Source organism: Electrona antarctica (genome assembly GCF_951216825.1).
Source record: "Electrona antarctica genome assembly, chromosome: 1".
Classification (NCBI taxonomy): Eukaryota; Metazoa; Chordata; class Actinopteri; order Myctophiformes; family Myctophidae; genus Electrona; species Electrona antarctica.
In genome coordinates, this window is record NC_136806.1 from 10,714,204 (window position 1) to 10,720,203 (window position 6,000).

The window sequence follows — 6,000 nt, forward strand, 5'->3', positions numbered from 1 at the left end:
TGACCAGTTTGTTTTGGGAGGTCTGGAGCCTAGTTTTAAGGGCCTTTGAGGTGCTGTGGTACCAGGAGGTAAATGGTAAATGGTAAATGGTGCATTTATATAGCGCCTTTATCCAAGGCGCTTTACATAGATTGTGCATTACATTCACCCATTCACACACACATTCATACACCGATTGCGGCAGAAGCCATGCAAGGTACCAACCAGCACATCGGGAGCAATTTGGGGTTCAGTGTCTTGCTCAAGGACACTTCGACATGTAGACAGGAGGAGCCGGGATTCGAACCGCCGACCCATGGATCATTGGACGACCTGCTCTACCTCCTGAGCCACAGGAGGTGTATGCATAGTCAAAGAAACCTTGTACGAGGGCTCCTGTTAAGGTCTTCAAGGTGTTTTTGTTTACCAGTGAGGAGATCCTGTAAAGGAATCTTGTTCTTTGATTGACTTTTTTGATTACGTTGGTGGCCATTTTATCACCGGAAAGATTAGCCTCCAGGATGGAACCTAGGTAGGTTTCATTTTTTCATCTTTTCCCTCCCCTCCCAGAATCTTGTGTAGTATTTTGTAAGGCTATTATTCCTAATTGACTACCATTTATGAATCGATATGACAATTTACTTCCAAAATGTTCCTGAAATGCAATGATTTTAATGTTCTTACCCCCCCCCCCCCCTCCCTCCCTCCCTCCCTCCCTCCCTCCCTCCCTCCCCCCAGCAAGCCACGCCCCTTTGCCTAAAAAGTTGGAAGCAGAAAGTGAACTGTAATCCGATGGGCTCCGTTCTTTTGGCAAATCTAGAACTTCCTGTTTGAGAGCTAGCAAATTTAAGACATCCGGTTGCTTTCAGAATAAAAGTTCCGTTAATTAAATAATTATTACATTACATTATTAGTATTATTATTACATTACAGGTATTGTAAAGACACACATTATGTTTCTGTGTAAAAAATAAGTAATTAAATAACGTAAAAAAGGTATCTAAATGCTAAAATCTAAATCTAAATAAAAATGCTATTCACTGGAGTGCATGGACTTTATAAAGTGGACACTGGACAAAAGACGGCTCCGCGAGGCAACTGTTGTGACATATGCACGCGTTCAGGGAGATGTCCTCTACCACACCCCACTCTCCGCTAAGCGGGAGAGGTGTAAAATTCCAAGCAGCAGACCTTCTACTGCTGTCAAATGTAAAAATTGTGCCGTGTCCAGACCCAGAGTGGACACTGGACAAAAGACGGCTCCGCGAGGCAACTGTTGTGACATACGCACGCGTTCAGGGAGATGTCCTCTACCACACCCCACTCTCCGCTAAGCGGGATAGGTGTAAGATTCCGAGCAGCAGACCTTCTACTGCTGTCAACGGTAAAAAAAAGTGCCGTTTCCAGACACAGAGTGGACACTGGACAAAAGACGGCTCCGCGAGGCAACTGTTGTGACATACGCACGCGTTCAGGGAGATGTCCTCTACCACACCCCACTCTCCGCTAAGCGGGATAGGTGTAAAATTCCGAGCAGCAGACCTTCTACTGCTGTCAACGGTAAAAAAAAAAGTGCCGTTTCCAGACCCAGAGTGGACACTGGACAAAAGACGGCTCCGCGAGGCAACTGTTGTGACATACACACGCGTTCAGGGAGATGTCCTCTACCACACCCCACTCTCCGCTAAGCGGGATAGGTGTAAAATTCCGAGCAGCAGACCTTCTACTGCTGTCAACGGTAAAAAAAAAAGTGCCGTTTCCAGACCCAGAGTGGACACTGGACAAAAGACGGCTCCGCGAGGCAACTGTTGTGACATACGCACGCGTTCAGGGAGATGTCCTCTACCACACCCCACTCTCCGCTAAGCGGGATAGGTGTAAAATTCCGAGCAGCAGACCTTCTACTGCTGTCAACGGTAAAAAAAAAGTGCCGTTTCCAGACCCAGAGTGGACACTGGACAAAAGACGGCTCCGCGAGGCAACTGTTGTGACATACGCACGCGTTCAGGGAGATGTCCTCTACCACACCCCACTCTCCGCTAAGCGGGATAGGTGTAAAATTCCGAGCAGCAGACCTTCTACTGCTGTCAACGGTAAGAAAAAGTGCCGTTTCCAGACCCAGAGTGGACACTGGACAAAAGACGGCTCCGCCAGGCAACTGTTGTGACATACGCACGCGTTCAGGGAGACCTCCTCTACAACACCACACCCTCCGCTAAGCAGCAGAGGTGTAAAACAAAAATTGGCACGCCATACAGCGAGGTGAAAGGTCACTGTTTTTTTGGCAAATCTAAGCTAGCAAATATAAGACAAAAGTGGACGCTGGAAAAATCCCTGCTATGTTTCCACCTGGTGTGTGTGTGTGTGTGGGCAGTAATGGCTGTACTCAAGTGTGCATGCATGCCGTTAACAACTTGTCAAACAGTAGTGGTAGATGATGATGATGATGTGGTTTTATGCAATGAAAGTCTAAATCACAATATGTGAAGCCATACCATTACCAATTCTAACATTTCTACAACAGACATCTGCTTTCAAAAAATGTCACACACGGCTTGAAGAAGCAGCGGCGCAGGACTCACAATTTAGACAGGCACTTGAGAAATTCAATCTAGCCAACACATCAGTGTCATTAGTGTCTCAGCAATTTTCTAGGACAGACGTATGCACCATAATAAACAGCTTTGTAGAATACACACTTCTGCCTCCTTTCCTTGGAAATGACCTGCTTTGCCTTAAAAGTCTTAGGGCAGTATTATGCGTGTCTTAAGTACCAGGTCTTATTACTTAACTTAAGACCTGGAGGCGTGATCAATGCCATTTGGCTATTCTGAGTGGCCAAACAGCATTGACCACGCCTCCAGGTCTTAAGTTAAGGAATAAGACCTGGTACTTAAGACACGCATAATAGGGCCCTATGTCTGTATAGTTGTACTCAATGTGGTGACAAGGCCTTACCATCTACAAAGAACATGTCACAAATAATACATAGTGCAACCACTTGAAGTGTCACAAAAAGGCATAGACACAATTGCACAAATATTACCTGCTCAATCTGAACAATGTGAAACATGTCAGCAGGAAAAGAGCTTATCAACATATGAAGTAATTCACAGCCCACAGACCTTACTTCTCCTGTTAAAAGCTGGCACAAAAATTCCAAAAACGTTCAATTTCTCCTGTCTGTACCACCACAATGAGTATGCTTTGGCCAGTATGTGTGTATTTTTCGACAGGTCACCATATGTGTCATTGTACATCCTTAAAGATCATAAATGGCATATCGCGACAAATGAATCAAATGACACAGCAGGCTATACCTTTGAGCAACTAACATCAGCTCGACATCACACAAACACAGTAGTCACAGGTAGTTTCTATGTCCTGTCATACGAGAAAATAAACAATCAAGAAAGAATCAAGTTTCGGCAGGACAAATCAACGCACACAAGTGACACCTATTCCAAAGCTAGAGGTAACTCCTTCACCTGACTTAGCTTGCGTGGAGAAAGCTGACGGGTGGCTGTGTGATAAGACAATCGATCAGTACCATCAGCTCTTGCTATCTGTAGTTGTTGACAAAAGGGCATATATTTGTCCCAGCACTTTTGTAAGCCAACAGTTAAGGAGTATTTATTGTGGTGACATCAGCGTACTACCAGATGTACCAAGAACATCACAGAATTGGTGGAGCTATGAGTTGGTAATATTGCCAGTCAACATAAAGTCTCATTGGGTAGCAATTGTCGTAGATTTCTCCACAAAGACAGTGGAGGGTGATAGCATAATCTTAGATGTTGTTCTAATGGATTCACTCCATAAGTATGAACAAGACATGGTTAATGTGTTTTGTCCACTGCAAAAATACTTAGCCTTACAGTACTTTGCAATGCATGGTAGAGGTATGGCTATCACATTTAGATATGAGTGTTATGACAGTTGCCCTCATTTCATAACACAAACTGATAACAGTAGCTGTGGTCTCTACACTTGTTTGTTTTCCAAAGCTGTTCTGTTTGATGTGAGTCTCAACACTTACCAAACAGAGCCTGAAAAGCGAGATTGTGTATTGTATGAGCTGACAGGAAAAAAATTATTGCTCTGAGTACATAGTTTAAGTACTGCACTGCACTAAAAGGCTCTGTTTTGTCTATGTTGTAGGAGAACTTCGCCGCCACCAATGGAGGATGCGAGGGACCCCAAATGACACGTCCCCAAGACCTTGGGTTGTGATTTAATCCAATAGTATTTTATTGTGCTGTATTTTACCTTTTTAGTCTTTGTGCTTACTGTGATCATCTAAAAAACAAACGTTTGAAATGTTTGGACTGAGCTGGGTTTGCTTTATATACGTACATCTAACTTTTGATCAATTTATGCGTGTGTGTGTGTGTGTGTGTGTGTGTGTACAATGTTTGCACTTTATGTTTGCAGTGATGTTTTGCACTATAGGTACTTACGGCATGTTGTACCTTTTTATACATTTGAGTGATGTGTGCATTGAGGTACATTGCATGTTGTACCTATACTTTTGAGTAACGTTTGCACTTGGTACATTGAACGTCTTACCTTTTTATACATTTGAGTAATGTATGCACTTATAGGTACGTTGCACTTATAGTATCATTTTGTACTTTTGAGTGATGTTTGCGCTGATTGACGTTTGTAGTTTTTGCATGTTTTGCATGTGTTTGAATAATGTTTGCTGTATTAACACAGATGCACACACATACAGTAAATTGATCAAATCTGTGACTACTAAACTATTAAAGTAGCTTCTCAGTCCACCTTAAGACAAATTATGATGTTTAAAAACAAATATTGTAGGGATTTGGAAACATTTAAGTGAGCGTTTTATTTCTGATTGTGATGATCATTATTTTGCAGAGTGAATTTTTCTTCTTCTGTGTAACAGTGAATGAGAAACACCGTAAGCAAACTGTATGCCTTTTTCTTTCCATTGAAATTGATTGATTGAATGATTAATTAAAAGGTATTTTTTTGTAACTTTCAAAGCCTTGTCTGTATTCTTTTATAACTTTAATGCTATGGAGAGGGCCACTATATTTCCACATTCACTCCATATTTTTGACCTTACACCTCACTGTATGGCGTGCCAATTTTCTTTTTACACCTCTCCCGCTTAGCGGAGAGGGGGTGTGGTAGAGGACATCTCCCTGAACGCGTGCGTATGTCACAACAGTTGCCTCGCGGAGCCGTCTTTTGTCCAGTGTCCACTCTGGGTCTGGAAACGGCACTTTTTTTACCGTTGACAGCAGTAGAAGGTCTGCTGCTCGGAATTTTACACCTATCCCGCTTAGCGGAGAGTGGGGTGTGGTAGAGGACATCTCCCTGAACACGTGCGTATGTCACAACAGTTGCCTCGCGGAGCCGTCTTTTGTCCAGTGTCCACTCTGGGTCTGGAAACGGCACAATTTTTACATTTGACAGCAGTAGAAGGTCTGCTGCTCGGAATTTTACACCTCTCCCGCTTAGCGGAGAGTGGGGTGTGGTAGAGGACATCTCCCTGAACGCGTGCGTATGTCACAACAGTTGCCTCGCGGAGCCGTCTTTTGTCCAGTGTCCACTCTGGGTCTGGAAACGGCACTTTTTTTTTATACCGTTGACAGCAGTAGAAGGTCTGCTGCTCGGAATTTTACACCTATCCCGCTTAGCGGAGAGTGGGGTGTGGTAGAGGACATCTCCCTGAACGCGTGCATATGTCACAACAGTTGCCTCGCGGAGGCGTCTTTTGTCCAGTGTCCACTTTATAAAGTCCATGCACTCCAGTGAATAGCATTTATCCATTTAGATAACTTTTTTACGTTATTTAATTACTTATTTTTACACAGAAACATAATGTGTGTCTTATAGCATCATATAGCATCATTTAAATGCTTCATTTGTAGTTTTAATGTGCAAATTAAACATTTTTTCAATACTCTAGAGCGTCCTCTTATTTTGAAGAGATCGTCCACCGGAAGTCTTATATTTGCTCCGTTAGATTTGCCAAAAGAACAG